The sequence below is a fragment of the Macrosteles quadrilineatus genome, unplaced genomic scaffold (assembly GCF_028750875.1).
Source record: "Macrosteles quadrilineatus isolate MER2022 unplaced genomic scaffold, UCM_ALF_1.0 Scaffold_1__1_contigs__length_201487025, whole genome shotgun sequence".
Classification (NCBI taxonomy): Eukaryota; Metazoa; Arthropoda; class Insecta; order Hemiptera; family Cicadellidae; genus Macrosteles; species Macrosteles quadrilineatus.
This window is the reverse complement of record NW_026542594.1, coordinates 391401-409591: the sequence shown is the minus strand read 5'-3', so window position 1 is coordinate 409591 and position 18191 is coordinate 391401. Positions and strand designations below refer to the sequence as shown.

Sequence of the window (18191 nt, the reverse complement as noted above, 5' to 3'; positions counted from 1 at the left end):
CCTACAGAATTTACACACCAAATTTCATTACGATCGGTGAAGTCGTTCCGGAGGAGTTTGCAGACAAACACTATGACACGAGAATTTTATATATTAGAGATATGAGCAATTGATTTATTACTTTGATCACAGACTAAAGAGATCAAGAACCTGTCTTTCTCTTTTTATTACGTAGATACTTTGATCCATCCCATACATAAACGTCTTAAGGGAATAAAATGTTTTTTTTATCTTACTAATATTATAAATGTGAAAGTTTGTGTGTTTGTTTGTTTGTTTGTTTGAAGTTCAATCACGCATAAACCACTGGACGGATTGGGCTGAAAATTGGCATAATGATAGGTCACATTCCCGATTAACATATAGGCATATTCTTATCTCATAAATCCTTTCGGGCTCCGCCCCAGTGGCTCTGTAGTTTCCCATGTTAACCTTATGAGTATTCATATTTAAAGGGAATTAAAGAATAGTCAGCTGTTTTAACTAAAAAGGTTGGTTCTATGATATGGAAAAGCATTAAAAAGTTATAAGATTTACCAACAGGGTTCAGCACTATATTTTTTTTGCATTTATAAAAACAGCTAATTTGAACCAAGCAGTAACAAAAAACTGTGATTCGCAATGAGAACTGTCAAAGTAGGATTGTTTACAGTTATGTTAATGTTTTTCATTTTATGAATAATTTGTGATATTTTGCGAATTGTTGATAATTTATTTTTCTCTATTGTTTAGGTGAAGTGGTAGAACATTATGGCTATGATAGATGTGTAATAGAATACTGTAAATCTAAAAAAGCAAATTTTATCAAACTGTGTCCTCCCTTATTGCAAACGCAAAGCTTGAGTATAACTGCAATAAGCATTTTATACTTATATTCCAACCCCGTACGAAGGACGGGTACTCTGCTAGTTTGCTAAAAATATATCAGATGTTGTACGGGGTGTGCGCTGGGTAGAAGCAGTAGCCGTGTCGTAACACTTCGGCCCAAGTAACACTTCGGCCCAGTAACATTTCGGCCCGAAACCCTCAGATGTGGCCTACGGTCCAACTCTCTACCTGCCCACTAGTAACACTTCGTCCCAACAAAATATTTGACAGGTTAGGTCAGGTTAGGTTAGGTTAGGTTAGGTTAGGTTAGGTTAGGTTAGGTAAGATTCAACCGATTCTCCGTCATGTGAGGTCAGAGGATGCAAGTGGTGACGGTTGGGCGACATTCCACCAGAGGGTGGTTGCAAAGTATACAGGTCATGTACCTCTTACTACCTGAACTGCGTTCCTCAACCCTTGTCAATTTTTCGTCGGGCCGAAATGTTACTCCATTAGCTTATTTAATCATCTGTAAAAGCGAGTGGGACGAAGTGATACTGTTTTTCTAAGAAATTTGAGTTCGGCCGAAATGTTACTGGGCCGAAGTGTTACTACATCGCAGTAGCAGCTGGTTTGAGCTACGAGGAAACCAGAGCCCGTTTGACATTTCCTTCTGGACATTTTCATTACATTTGGATCACCACGGTCCAGAAATACGACTTTGATAACTGTTTTAATTTGCAGTCACCAATAAATTCCAAGTGTCCATTCTACCGTTGAATGGGCTCGGTACTCAAAACATATCATAACCTATAATGTACTGGGAAAATACCCGTAAAGTAGTATATATAATTTTGGAGGAAGTAATATTTTTCTGGGTATAATTTATATATCCGGGGGAAATAATTATGAATCTTATGCATTAATGAGAGGTTTTCTTATGTATGTCTGTGTACATATTCCTCATACAAATATTATGAATTGTTAGAAAAATAAGAAATATTTGTGATATTTTTTAATTACTAACCTTTGATAAAAGTTGGACCAAACGGGCAATTCTACATGTTGTGTGCTAACTAACCGATGGAATGAAACAAAATGTTCCTCTCCGGCCGGGAATCGAACCCGGGTCTCCCGCGTGACAGGCGGGGATACTGACCACTATACTACCGAAGACATAGGAAAACTTTAGGCTAGACTAGGCAAGGATTCAAGAAAATGAAGTAAAGCATTTGGGTTTATGGTGTATTTTGCTTTATTTTATAACTAAAAACCGTTATATTTCAGGAGTAGTCGTTAGAAATTTTTAATCTTAGTGTCATTTAATAGGAAAATAGAAATGCCAAATACAAGTGTTCTAGACATTTAGTCATAAAGTTAGCAATTTCTTAGTGATAAAAATTATAAAAAACTAAAAGGACCTCTATTTGCGCTATCAAATTGAACTGACTCATTTTTTCCGAACATTGACCTCTTTAACTATATGCATAACTAGTCTTAAACATACCAGCAGTTATTCTGATTACATTAACAACTTAAAGATTACTGAATAAAAATATAATATTTTAATATTATCAAAATACAGTTTTGGCAACTTTAAAGAGATGCAATAATTAGAAGGAAACTCAACATTTTAAAAACATTAGACTAAAACTACAGTTTTTTTTTTTTAATATTTAATTTTCATTTCATTTTAATCTTTTTCCAATACCAAAATAGTGTTATATTGCACGACGACCAATCCCATGATTGGAGCTTGTAGAAATGCTCTGTTTCTTGCAGTTACTGTACTTTAGGACATTATGAGATTTGGACGTCGTGTAAAAGTCGAATAGTTTATATTGGACGTCATGAGAAAGCGGAGTATCGTCACATAAAAAAGTGGCCTTCATCATCGATACTGCAGCCTACATGGCACCACCATTGTCGCCAGTGTGTTTAAACACCTCTGTAATTGTTTTAATAGCTATGAACATTGTTCACATTACCCAAGTACTATCCGATTTCCTACAAAATCTGTCTGTCACAATTTTATTTGCTTCAAATAGCATTCTTTTGGCTATTTGATGGAGTGACGTCAATTATATTTACCTGTAAAAATGCATAGTTAAGGTCTGATGTTGTTCAAGAGGTTTTTTTTTTTATAATTAAATCCTTCAATGAAGGTTTTAGTAAAATTTTCTTAGATGTAGATGTAGGTAGTACTATTCTTCTAAAATTACTTGCCATTTATAGAAACAGAGATTAAATGTCTTTGAATTATCATTTTTATTTCGCCTTAAGGTTTTCCTCTGCAATGATCACATATTTCCTTCAAAAAAATTGTAGCACTTCGGCTATCATTTTTGTTCACCGTTTGTAGGGATCATTGTCGAGTTCTTCATTCTGTAGGCCAATAACGATAGTAAAATACTTAATAAAGCAATACCTCTATCTCTTCTACTTGGTGGCGTTCTATGACTTTTCTATGTTCCCACAATTTGCAAATCGGATCTTTTAATTATTGCTCATGGAATACAGTATTGTGTCAATTTAGTTTTCTTATTTGGTAAAGTATATCATATTGCACAGGCTTTCTCGCCTTTTTCCTTTATGATATGCGAACCCAGATTTAAATTAGTAAACATTTCATCTAAACTAACTCAGTAAATTTGTGTAGCACGGGCGCGTTTCCTAGAATCGCTTCCACCCGCCGCGCCGGCTGGTTTGGGTTTAAACGTGGTCCTACAAAAAATACACTTGTGACCTGCCTTTTCTATATAGTCTGAATGAAATTTTTCTTTCGACAAAGTTAATTGTAAAAATATTCTTGTAAGCTCCTGTTTGATCGAAATGCCGGATTATAGTAAATAGCTTAAAACTATTCGGATCCAATCGAACCGTCACCATCATTGAAAAACATCACTAAACAATTAAAAATTATGTTGTGTTGCTGTCAATGTAGAGCGACTGTGATATCCTTAAAATTACGTTTGGATATTATTGGAGTCGTATTATTTTAAACACTCTTATTAGTATGATTGGTAGAATCTTGGAAGTATACGTGGGATGTCGGACGACCAAAGAAACACCACGCATTCTAAAGAACCTCAGTTAATCAACGCTATATGTAATCAATTACAAGGTGACAAACACTACGAATGCCGGTACATCCGGTGTCTACAAATTGAAGAACCTCGTGTCAGTTAATGTTATAGTAATTTGAACAATGCACTTGCATAACAGATGTAAATCAAAGTACTCTGTGGTAATAATAGTAACCAAGATTTATTCACAGCTATTGTGAGTGTCTTCTTGATAGCAATCAGCTGATGTTAGGACTAGGTATTGTTGTGGAATGTTTCGACATTCCCTTTTATCAGCCGTCACTCGCGCGACACATGTGCATATTTTGTCTCACTCTCACTGCATCTTGAGTGTAGAGTGTGATTGACGTGATAAACATTACTTTACGAACTAAAAATTGAGATATTTTACCATCAATCTCAAACTAATATAAATTACTAGCTGTCGTACTCGTGCTTCGCAACGGTAAGAAAAATCAGATTCATAATCATTGAAATATATAAAGAATGACTCGCCTTTGGCTCGCCCCAGGCCCCCTAGCTATTAGTCGTCATTAGTAGGGTAGGGGGTAAATAGAAATGGACCATGGCGCAAGACCTGCAATTGAGCCAAATTTCAGATCTTTAGCTATTTTAGAAGTGGGTAAAATTGATTTAGTCCGATGGACCTGTAGGAATAACATTGGGGGGGGGGGGATATTCTATATTTCGTGGGGGAGGGAGTTATATTTGTAAAATGTCACTTTTCGGAAAGGGCGCAAGATCTACAATCATTCAAAATTTCAGATATCCAGTTAATCTAGAAATGTGTAATCGTGATTTAGACTTATGCACCTGTAAGAATAACATTGGGGGGATTTAATATTTTGGGGGGGGGGGTTGTAAATACGATAGGGGGATAAAACCTTAAGTAAACCAGAGTAAATCTATAGCATGAACGGACCATGGGAACGGGGACTTATGGTGGTTTTTATGGGGTAAATGTTTTCTCCATAAGAATAACATGGGACTCGTAAAAACTTTCAAATGTTGACATTAAACCTAAGTTTTGGGGGTTAAGGAGTAAAGTTACGGAAAAACACGTATCGTGTAAAATTTAAACTAAAGTAAGGAGAATACAAAGCAATAATAATATTTGCAAAAAGGAATGATTTAAGTATGAAAAAATAGCGAAAACCGGTAAAAAGTTGAAAGAAATTTACCAAATTTTGAAAGTAGGGAGTTTTTTGAACCCGAAAGAGTGCGATTTTCGGAAAACATCAATGAGCGTTTTGTAGAAAATTTAATTCCTGTTCCTGAATATACTTTCAAATCTTTTCTAGCTCTTACTGTTTTCGAGCTAAATCCGTTTGAAAAAAACGTGTTTTATCGTTTTCAGAGGTCCGCCATTTTGGATTTTTGGCGGGGTTAAAATTTGAAAATGGGACTTTTGCAAATTTCACCGTTAATATAAGATCCCCTACAACAATAATACCAAGTTTCAAGTCTCTAGCACGTTTCTAAACGGTTCAGATGAGCACACCAAAGTCGACCACTTTCAATGTTATTCTCCATAAGAATAACACGGGGCTCGTAAAAGTGGCAAAAAACCTTCAAATTTTGAGATTAAAATTAAGTTTTGGGGGGTCAAGGAGTAAAGTTACGAAAAAACATGTTGTGAGTAAAATTTAAAGTAAAGTAAGGAGAATACAAAGCAATAATAATTTTTGAAAAAAAAGAATTATTATTGTATGAAAACATGGCGAAAACCGGTAAAAATGTAATAAAAATTTACCAAATTTTGAAAGTAGGGCGTTTTTTGAAGCTGAAGGAGTGCGATTTTTGGAAAACGCCTAAGAGGGTTTTGTATAAAATTTAATTCCTGTTCATGAATATACTTTCAAATCTTTTCTAGCTCTTACCGTTTTCGAGCTACATCCGGTTGAAAAAAACGTGTTTTGTCGTTTAAAGAGGTCCGCCATTTTGGATTTTTGGCTGGGTTAAAATTTAAAAATGGAACTTTTGCAAATTTCACCGGTAATGTAAGATCTCATACTACAATACTACGCAAATTTGAAGTCTCTACCACGTTTCTAAGTGGTTCAGATGAACTTACCAAAGTCGGCAATTTTCAATGTTATTTCCCATAAGAATAACATGGGGGGAAATTCGAGAATACGGGGGGGGGGGGGGGTTAAAATTTGAAAATGCGACTTTTTGGATTTTTCCTGGGGGTTTTGGCACTAGACCTACGACCACCGAAAATTTCAAGTCTCTAGCTCATCTAGAAGGGGCGAGTCAGTCAGTTACACATCGGGCTGTATAGTTATTTAGATAATCCATCATAAAGTTTTAGATTAAGTAGTCCTACCACAATTGTGTAAAATATGTTTAATTTATTTATCTGAAATTGTGAGATGAGCATTATTGGCAGTTCTGTTTGTTTACATTTAAATGTCAACGCAAAGGTAAACATTGTGAATTTTCTCATTCTCCCATGGAGACCAATTAAAATTTACTTTTGAAAACCGTTCTCTAAACTTTGGACATCCAAGGGGCGTAGCCCGAGAGGAGCTCAGGGAAGTGAATAGGCCTATGAAATTCCTAGATATGTGGACAATATTTGTGATTAATTTTGGCTGTATCGGTTTAGTATTTTAGTTGTGGCAGCCGCACAGACAGACACCACGTAAATTTTATAATAGTATAAATAGATTTATTATGAGAGGGCATGGTTCAACAACAGTTCAACAAACGATGAAGAAATGCAGTAAAAAACTAGCCATCTAAGGGTACCTGATTCGTCCGTGCATTTCTGCAAAGCAGTATTCAGCTGCAGGCTTTAAAAAGTACTGTATGCACACCTTATCAAACAAATACGATGCGAAACTATACCTAACCGGTTTTGGAGGTCATTGTTTTTTTTTTTTTTTTATGTCATTGGCCAGAGAAACAGCTATAGTTTCACTCAGTTACAAAGCTACTCTACACATATTATTATACTTCCTTTAGAAAAAAAACTTCAATAAGTTATATAATGTCAATTAACGAGAGAGATGGTCGGAAACCATACAAAATAGATTACAAAAAAGTATTTTGGTATTATAAAAAGGACTTGGAAATTTGTATGAGAGCTGGATAAAACTACTCAGGAAATGAAGTGGATTCCAGAGTAGAAATAGAATTAGGATACCTCAATCTGATGAATTTTTACTGAAGAATGGAACATCTTAGTCAAGGTCATGCATCACGTAGGCTCTAACTGGGTGTCAACTATTACTGTAAGCATGACCACCACATACAACTACCTACGTCATCAACAGTAAAACCTCTTCAAGAAATTAAAAATAAATCACATCAGACGGTATCTCCTATATTTACATTGGATTGGCCCAACCTAAGGACTATCATCTATTATATTATTAAAGGGATACATTCAAATTTGTCGTCATCGTTTTAGTTTGTTTTACCACATTAAAAATTAGGCATATGGCACATGAAAATGAAGCTTAGAGTGTGTAGATTTGCCAAAAAGTATTGTCATGAACGTATTGCATATGGGCTCAGCCCCACACGCCGATTTCCAAAGGGCTACGCTTTACATGCTTCAACAGATAAAATGATTGTATTTAATTATTTGAATTAAACAACTGGTAGATGAAATTAACTAGTGGTTGTTTATTTACTCAAGGAAGATGTTTATGGTGATTTATTTACATTGATAAAATTTGTGTGTTACGGGACTTTTGACTATTGATAGTCAATGGTGTTAATTTGTTAAGAGGGTTAAGTTTTGTTAAAAAAAGGTAGTAAAAGTGTTGTAGAATATTGCTCAGTTTCCTTTGTAATTCATATTGTAAACTACAGATAAAAAGGATTTACTAAAACAAAAGTTATGGCAAAACTTCTCTTTCATGAAGCATCAATATCAAGTAACTGATGTTATTGCCACAAGGTATTTTGTTAGATTCTTTTGGATTCTTTTAACTAAAAATATATGTAAGGTTTTGAAAGTAAGTAGGTCTACACTTGTAAATAAGTTTATATTTTCAAATTAAGTCATACAGTTACAGTACTTTTAAACACACGTCAGCACCACACATACATTGTAATGGTTCCCAACAACATCTAAAGCCCTTATCTAAGTATAATGAAAGAATTTTACATTATTATATGGTAAAATTAAGTTTTATTCTAAAATTAACAATAGATATGTAACTATATTATACAGCAGTTTTAAAGAACAGCATAATTATCTTCAGAACCGTTATGAAGCACGGGTATAGTAGCATTCGTATAGTCGCCTCATGCTCTTATTCTAAATTGTATGATTTGTCTGTTCCTGGCCGTTCCTGGCAACGTTCTAGTGGAATCTAGTAGACCTTCTGACTGACAAAGTTGACCCTAACAACTGTCCTATGGCATTGTAACATGCCTTTGTAAGAACATACCAGAATTCCCACGAAACTATCAAAATGTTTCCAGTTGAGCTTTGAAATAACTGTTGCCTGTGGTTTTATAACAGCATGACCATTGCGGGAACGCGGCTGAAAACACTTTTCTGCGAATGTAGTTCATTAGAAGTGTGGAGGATCACAATATTGGCCTGTTTCAACCCAACCAACTCTTGGTAACTTACAAGTTACTTGGTAACTTGTTTGTGAAATGATTTGTCAAGTTGAGAAACATAAATAGTCTACAAAAAAAATTACCATACAAAAAATAATTTATTCATAAATTATCCATTTTAATTACTTGTCTTAATGGAGCGATAAGAAAGAAGATGGTTACAGTATAATATAGGACGAGATGTTTGCCCGTCCTACTTACGAGAATCAAGTAGTCGATTAAAACTGAATACAATTCATTCAGAACAGCTAGTTTAGGCCTATACGCATAAAGAAAAGTTCTAGCAGTTTTAATAGGGAAATAATAATCACGTGACCACCTATTTCTTTCATCCGATTACAGACCGGATTACACGATATGCATTTTAAATTCAATAATTTTACAATAAAATACCCCCGCCACAGCAAACCTGCCGACTAAGCGAATTTCCATTTGACTGAATTGATTTTCAATTAAATATATTTAAATAACATTAGGTTTAATGAGTACCTAGGTTTGCTGCTACACGGAAACTAATAAAGTGTGTTTTTAGTAAAATATTGATAGCTTAGTACAAAATAAATAACTTTGCCAAGTTTTATCAAAATATATCCATAAACAAGAAAACTACAACATTTGACAATATTCTCCATAAGAAAAACATGGGAATTTTAAATTTACAATTTCTTAAATTTTCTCTATTACCAATAACCGAACAAAAATACTTTTACATACTCAATTATTTGTTTTTTAAGCTCTTTAAAAAGGGCTAAAGAGAAATTGGGAAATTTTGTGTTTTGAGGGTCAAAAGTGAGAAAAACCAATTTTTACCCCATAAAAACCCCCGTAAAACCCCGTTCCCAAAATACCTTGTGGCAATAACATCAGTTACTTGATATTGATGCTTCATGAAAGAGAAGTTTTGCCATAATTTTTGTTTTAGTAAATCCTCTTTACCTGTGGTTTACAATATGAATTACAAAGAAAACTGAGCAATATTCTACAACACTTTTACTACCTTTTTGTAACAAAACTTAACCCTCTTAACAAATTAACACCATTGACTATCAATAGTCAAAAGTCACGTAACACACAAATTTTATCAATGTAAATAAATCACCATAAACATCTTCTTTGAGTAAATAAACAACCACTAGATAATTTCATCTACCAGTTGTTTAATTCAAATAATTAAATACAATCATTTTATCTGTTGAAGCATGTAAAGCAAAGCCCTTTGGAAACCGGCGTGTGGGGCTGAGCCCATATGCAATACGTTCATGTCAATACTTTTTGGCAAATCTACACACTCTAAGCTTCATTTTGATGTGCCATGTGCCTAATTTTTAATGTGGTAAAATAAACTAAAACGATGACGACAAATTTGAATGTATCCCTTTAATAATATAATAGATGATAGTCCTTAGGTTGGGCCAATCCAATGAGATACCACTAACTGTCTGATGTGATTTATTTTTATTTTCTTGAAGAGGTTTTACTGTTGATGACGTAGGTAGTTGTATGTGGTGGCCATGCTTACAGTAATATTCGACACCCAGTTAGAGCCTACGTGATGCATGACCAATTTGACTAAGATGTTCTATTCTTCAGTAAAAATTCATCAGATTGAGGTATCCTAATTCTGTTTCTACTCTGGAATCCACTTCATTTCCTGAGTAGTTTTATCCAGCTTTCATACAAATTTCCAAGTCCTTTTTATAATTCCAAAATACTTTTTTGTAATCTATTTTGTATGGTTTCCGACCATCTCTCTCGTTAATTGACATTATATAACTTTTCGAGTTTTTTTTTTCTAAAGGAAGATTAATAAGTCAACCCTACGCATGTCATTTCATTTTTATCCAAATGCTAAAATTGTGTCACAAACGCTGAATGTTTACAGATGTTACTTTGGGCAAATTGTATTACTCTAAAATGTTAGCGTCGGCTGCTATACTTAAAAAAAATTAAAACTGAATTTCTACAAAACTGAAATCTATACAGTAAAATCATGGCCTCGTCATTCCCTAGGGCTCAAAACTGTCTTTCTTTCATTTCAACACAAAAATCATGAAAATCCGTCAAGTGGATCAGAATCGTGTCACGTAGTTCAGAATCGTGAAATAAAAAAACCCTGTCACGTTTTAATATACTTTTTGATGATTATTTTTTGACCGTGTAAAACAAAAAATGTATATCACTTTCCAACACAATTACTTTGACAAATTCTCGGGTCTTTAAAGTGTTTTCCGCCTCGACCTCCACAGGGTCAAGCGGGTGGATCTCTGACCGGATGTTAAGTAATCGGAAGTAGACACGCCAACCGGAAGCAGTTTCAGAAACAAATTGTCCTGCGCCAATCCGCCAATGGACAGACATACACAATCCGTAGATCACAGACCCTTCCTTGATATCTACCTGACTTTACTTAAATTTATTGACTAAAATTTACTTAGGGCAATGTTTTGTGTAATACGTCGCAAAGAATCCATTGTGTTTATCTAACGGTATCATGTAGAATTATAGTAAACACATGATGTCGGGCCTGAAACAACATTTACTTTGTTACAGATTCAACCCTGTTGCAATATAGGAAAACTAATTAAAAAAATAAGCTGATACAATAACCTTACCCTCTTAATATAGCTAATTTTTATACTCGACGTTTTATAACAAGGAAACATGCAAACGTTCTACCCCATTCCCATTGTTTTGTAATTACCAAGTTCTTCATATGGGTAGGACCATTGACTATATAACCACAACTTGTTGTGGTTATATTTATATAGTCAATGGTAGGACTGGTAAGTTTTTGAAGAATTCACCCAGGCCATGTCAAATACCTAAGACATTTCAGTTCAGTAAAAACGAACTGATAAAATAACCACGATAGTTATTCTGTGATCGTACTCCCAAACTCGTACTGTATATTCAGTCAAGCACTACGGATATTCCCAAACAGGTTGATACTCCTTAGTCATTGCCTTGTTTTTCTTGTTTATCACTTTATAGCTTAGTCGAGTCATATTATTACTCAATAGAAACAACTATTCAAGTTGTAGTATGATTTATTCGTACTTAGCTCATGCAACTTGCTTGAACCTGATAATTTGTAACACATGATTTATCAAGGGTAAGATAGTAATTTTATAAAAGCCCCAGACCATACAGTCATATGTACAAAGAAAAGGCTTTAGCGCAGTGGCACAAGCATGGTAAATATACCCTTAAAAATTGGTATGTGCAATATTTTGAACTTTTAGGTACTACAATACAACATTTGTAAACAAAAATCAGAGTTTGTACAAATTCACCAATATTATATTCTTCGGTAGTATAGTTGTCAGTATCCCCGCCTGTCACGCGGGAGACCCGGGTTCGATTCCCGGCCGGAGAGGGAACATTTTGCACATTTGACTCGAACGAAGTACCTGAACGAATTGCATAATTTTTTCTTACTCCTAATGAGATCGTAGGAAGACATTTGCTGGCTAAACGTATGTAAAAAGAATACCTTATTTTTAGCATAAATAATTATAGTTTTTTATTTACAAATATTTTCGTACATTGTCACATTTTTATTCTCCTGGGGCTCTAGAAGCCGATCTCCCTTGAGGTTTGGGTCTCGTCAGAGCACGACCTTGAAGTCTACGTGACAGAAACTGATGTACAAAAAAACTATCTTTATTCTATGTTACATAACACACGAATGCTGCTCGACCTTTGCCCCCAAGTGTGCAGTATACTACTTACAGCTCTTTTCACAGAAATAAGCACATTATTTCATACTGAGCCTGTATTCTTCATTTATCAAATTTAATTAAGACGGATTGTTGCAATTGATTGTAGAAAATCTAGCAAAAGTGGACGTGCAAGATGAATACTAAGGTTAAACTCCTTTAGCTACCCCCTAATATTTTAACTATCGTTAATCAACTTGTGGCGCCAACTACCCCAAAGCTGTATAATGTACTAAAATCATTGACTAAACAGAATAGACTTCCAACTTATTGTAAAAATTTGAAGCAAAAAAATATGAAAATCAAGGCCATCTCAAAAGAGAGCCAATGCAGTATCATAGCAAACAGCTGATTGATTTATCACTTGACAGAGAAAATTGTCATTAGTTGTCAACAGATTGTACCACGTTTAGCGTTTAGGCATGACATTTTACATTACATGGGAAGTCTATTTTGTGTATAGTCAATGCTACAAGCCTATCCATTCAGGCCGATAGCTTTTAGAAGCTTTTCGTGTACTGTATTCATGTAAGGGGTTTAAACTATCTGAAATTTGACACATGTATTTTTTAAATAACTTTTGGTATTTTTCATTTTCGCATATGTTTTCATATTCAATTCTGATTCACGTATACATTTTTTGTGTTCGAATAAACAACGAAGACTCTTGTTAGAGATAATAATACTTATAGTTTATGTATTAGAAGATTTCGTTGATATAAAAATTTATATTTAAAAAATCTGTTAGTTTTAGAGTAATGTTGTTTAAATTCAAAAATGTTCTTTAACGAGTACACCTAATTAAATTTGCCCAAACTGTATTTTGTTAATATAAAAATATAATATTTTTATTAGGTACTTTTAAAGCTGTTAGTTCTTTTTTAAATGGTATCGGTTGTATAGGGGTCAGTATTCCCACCTGCCACGGGGGAGATCGGGGTTCTTTTCCCGGCTGGAGAGGAAAACTTTGTTTTCAGTTTTATCCCACTGGTTATTTAACAAAATTCTATCCTTATCCGTGTTGTCCAAATTTTATCAGAGGTAAAATCCATTATCAAAAATATTTATTATTTTTCTAGCTGGCTTTTACTAGGAACAAGAGTCATTCATAATATTTGCATAAGAAATATTTACACAACTATCATAAGAAACCCTCCTATTTATGCATAAGAATAATTATTATCTTCCCTGATTAAATAAATAAATCTCAGAAAAATATTACTTTCTCCAAAATTCTATACAGTATAGGCCTACTACTTTATGTGTATTTTCCCAGTACAATATAGCATTATATATAGTCAATGATTATAGGTTAAGATAATGTCTTTGAGTACCGAACCATATTGGAGCCCATTCAACGGTAGAATGGACTCTTGGAATTTATCGGTGACTGCAACCATTGACTTGTGGTTATATAGTCAATGCTGCAACGTAAAGCTCAAAGACGTATTTCTGGACTGTTGTGATGCAAATGTAATGGGAATGTCCAGAAGGAAATGTCAAACGGGCTGTGGTTTCCTCGTATAGCTCAAACCAGCTGCTACTGCTTCTTCTACCCAGCGCACACCCCGTACAACATCTGATATGTGAGCAAAATCAAAAGACTATTTTAGTCCTCATGACGGAACCATAATGTTGGATCAAAGTATGTACGTAATAAAGAGAAATACAGATTCTTCTTCATCCGGCGTCAATCGTAAAAACGAGTGAAAAATGAAATAACGTTTCATCTATACGTCGCGAATTAATAGGTAGGAACCCAGAGTATGAAGAAAATGCCCGGTGGTGCGGTTGACAACATGAGAATGTAGAGTATGTAGAGAGAGTTGAAGAGTTCAAATCTCATTTGCTACAGATAAATAGGGAAATAACAAGGAAAGTACCTGTACAGAGAATAGTTTAAAAGAAGGATTAGGAAGAAGGAAATCCCATTGTCGTTTTGTATATCAAAATAAAGTTTGTGAACCACAGGAATCCTATCCGTCGCGGAAAACCTGCTGCGGAAGTGATGAAAGTCTCCGAAATGGTTTTCACCAATTTATTAAATAGTCACACTCTATATTTTGTCATGGTCTGAATTGCAGTGTGTTTCTTACTTTTTCAGAAGAACTTTGGTTATTTCTAACCACACATTGATTTAATTTAGTCGTTTATACGTAACCTTATATATTTTAAAATTATGCCCATTAGCATTACGATTTAATACATACTGATTCAAATACAATACATAGCCAAGAAACATTAACTGTAGCAGTTGAAATAGTTTGTTTGATCACAAGATCTAAAGCAATATTAGGAAACATAATAATTATTTTTACTCGCTCAGGTTAATTGTGGTGTAAACAAGTCTTACTTTCTACTGATTCGACTGATTTTACTTACAGTTTAACTGTTGTTTGAACTTTAAAATAGTTTTATTTGCCATGTACGTTTTAGGGATTAAGCCTTCCCCAAGTCCCCCTAATTGCCACTTATCTGCAAAACATCGAATACCTCGTGCTTGTATACCCTGAGAAACAAGTCGGGTTGTTTAGCAATTTATGAATGAAACTAAAGAGTTTATTTACCATCCAAAAATCCTACGAGATTCATAAAATTGTTTTATGATGCCATAATAATAATCACAGAGTATATATTATTATTTTTTATTTGGAGCGACATATGTGTATGAAGTAATCGTAAATTTAAAAAGCTAGAACGAGTAAGAACTGCAGCCCCATTTTGTCAACACTTACTAGGATGCAGTTAAAATACTGTATTGTCAAACCAAGGGGACATATTGTGCTACAACTTTAAACTAATCGAATAGCCTTTACGATAAACCCTAATATCATACTAAAGGGTCAATTAATTTATTATTACTAAAAGCTACACTAAACCAACCTGTTTGAGATGGTACTGATAGGTGATTAGGTGCACTGGTAGAGGTTCGCGGTGCGCGCCACTGGTATAGGTCAGTGGTATACTGGCAGTGGTAGGACATACCACTGCACCCCTCCCATACCTCCCACGCTGACCGCATGTGATGTGATGTCCTGTTATCATGATGGCAGTGACATTGTCCTGACATCAAGGACATTACCACTACCACTGCCTCTGCCTTGCCACTAACTACAGGACATAACTGTGATTGTCAATACTTGTATAGAACAACGTATGATATCTATCTATACTATTATAAAAAAGAGGTGGTTGCTGTATGTGTGTATGTGTGTATGGGAAAAGTAAACTCGAAAAATACTGGTCGGATTGGGCTGAAATTTGGCATGATGATAGCTCACATTCCCGATTAACATATAGGCATATTCTTATTTCAAAAATCCTTTCGGGCTCCGCCCCAGTGGCTCTGGAGTTTCCCATGTTAACCTTATGAGAAATGGAAATATTGAATCTTAACAGCTGTTTCAATTAAACAAGTTGGTTCTGTTCTATGATGTTCAATAGCATTAAAGTTACAAGGATTACCAACAGGGTGCAGCACTATTATTTCTTTTACATTTATGACAACAGCTAATTTGCAACTAAAAGGTGAGTGAGCGTAGCGAACGAACTTCAACCTGGAGTTAGCGTAGCGAACGAGCTCCAACCTAAAGGTGAGTGAGCGTAGCGAACAAACTTCAACCAGGACGTGATTGAGCCATGCGAACGAGATAATCTTGAAAATTAAGAAGTTAAACGGGGCAAAGCCCGCGGGTTACAGCTAGTATCTATATATTAATTTGAAACTGTTTTTCTTTGTCATAGCTATTTTGAGAGAACGGCTGGTCGTAGAAACTCAGTAGGGGTGTCTAAAGAAAGGTCTTGGTCTGTAGATGAGCCATCAAAAGAGAAACGTGGTGAATTCCCTCCGGGCTCTGCCCCAGTGGCCTTTAAAGTTCCATCCCATGTTATTCTTATAGAGGAAAACGGGGTTTTTGTCACAGCTAATTTGAGAGAATGGCTGGGTGTAGAAACTTGGTAGGGCTGTCTAAAGAAAGGTATTGGTCTGTAGGTGAGCCCTCAAAAGAGAAACGAGGTAAATTTCTTTGGGGCTCTGCCCCAGAGGCCTTTAAAGTTCACTCAGCAATTGCATTTATATTATGACCATATGGATAATTTTACACTGTATATTAATGAACCAGCTGTTAATATTAAAATTGTATTCAAAGGTCTACTGAAACTGTCAAAATTAAATGTTTACATTATTATTTATGATTTTAAATTGATTCTCCACTGCATGGCAAGTTTTTTATAGTTCCTACAAAATGATGAATTTATGATTCGTTTTAAATGTTTTGTTCAAAAATCTATGCTTTATTGCTCTTAGAAAATTTTAAATTATGAAATAAGTGTGACATATCATTTTCAAAGGAACATATAATTATTCCTTATCGGGTTATCTTATATATATTGTAAGGTTGAAATTCAAGAAAGAACACCAGAAATTCATTTATTGGTATGAAAGTTTTCGATAATCGGGTTGAAAATTGTGTCATAGAAGAGTAGGCCTACCTAACTTAACTTACGTTGAGGATGAGAGCTGTGTTCAAGTTTTGGAATAGACTAACTACGGAGTATGTTTCATCTATGGTTTTGGTGAAGTAGGTGAACTAATGTCAATTCAGGTATTTAAAAAAAAGTGTAGGCCTACAGGGTTTTTACTTTGATGTACACATGTAGCTAGGTCGAACAATGCATCTAAACCTCACTACATACAAAACATTTCGGAAACACAACAGTGTCATCACATCTCATCGCATTTGCATAATTTGTTATCAAGGCTGGACTAGGTTATGGATTTGGTTCTGCAAATGTTCAAGATTTGTGATCAAATTTCCTAAAATTATGGTTCATTCCATCCACGAAAAACATGCACAGCTTTATGTGGTCGATATGGCCAGGCAAAACTACCCCATAAGTTAATGAATTATCAAGTAAGAACAGGATGATTAAATACATGGGTCGATGTGGTAAGAGAAGGAATTAAAATTGCTTAGATCGAAGTAAGAATGTTACTGCTATCTGGAGAATCAGATATTTTTATCAAATACAAAAAAAACTTATTTAAATGCTGATAAAATTCTGTATTTTTATGACCAAAGATGAAGATTTACTTATAAATCTGGATACAATCTGAATGATTTTTCTAAAGCAGATGGAATTAGTTGTTAGTAATAAATATTGACTCTTTCCGTAACATGATAGACTAATTATATGAACTCATTCTCCCATATGGTGAAAGTGGATTTGACATGAAACAAACTCATGAACAAACAATTATAAAGACTCCTAAAAAACCTTTTGGGCAACCTAAAGCCGATAAAAAGGTAGGACATATTGTGTTAAACGAATTCAACAATCACGTTTTTTAGGGAACACAATTGTCATACTTATTATTGCGTATCCTCCCTTCATTTAACTAAGATTTTAATGACTTCACTCTATCTATCGCAGTTAGCTGAATTTACATAAAACCTCCAGATTAACCGTCGATTTCGACGGGGTTCCACTAGTTATTTATAATTCCATAGACGGACAGTGTGTTATTTACGTCTCGAACTATTTTAAAGTTGTAAGCCTAAGAGAGATAATCTGCAGACATGGTTACGCACGCACGCATGGCAATGGTAGCCTAAACATCTATGCGATTGTGGAACGATTTTCCCAGGGAGGACTAGAATATACTCGTATATTCTAGGTTCTAATATTTTTGGTAAGATGCCGATATTTAGTTGCTCTTATCACTTATCAGTTCGTTAGCTGAAGGAGGCCAACTATACACTTAGTATGTTATCACTTACAGACGAATAAAGGAAAAGATATATAATGCACTGAGGTGGAAACAAAGGTTTACCCTAAAGTTTCTTCATAGGTTTACGTATCTTAACTTGACTAATAATTAATATTAGTTATTCAAACTATTCTACATTACTCACTATTGTTTACCTAAATAGTTATATTGATAGTTTAGTGATTTAAGCAACAGATAATAGTTATTTGTGCAACTAGTGGG

The 18191-nt window shown here is 34.6% G+C and overlaps 2 non-coding genes across 2 annotated transcripts; one reads left to right on the top strand and one right to left on the bottom strand.

The window, feature by feature from the left end:
• Positions 1-1911: 1911 nt before the first annotated feature.
• Trnad-guc (transfer RNA aspartic acid (anticodon GUC)) lies at positions 1912-1983 on the bottom strand. Its single transcript has one exon. It is a non-coding gene; the product is annotated as a tRNA-Asp (tRNA).
• A 9801-nt stretch (positions 1984-11784) lies between these two features.
• Trnad-guc (transfer RNA aspartic acid (anticodon GUC)) lies at positions 11785-11856 on the top strand. The gene has a single exon. It is a non-coding gene; the product is annotated as a tRNA-Asp (tRNA).
• Positions 11857-18191: the final 6335 nt, after the last annotated feature.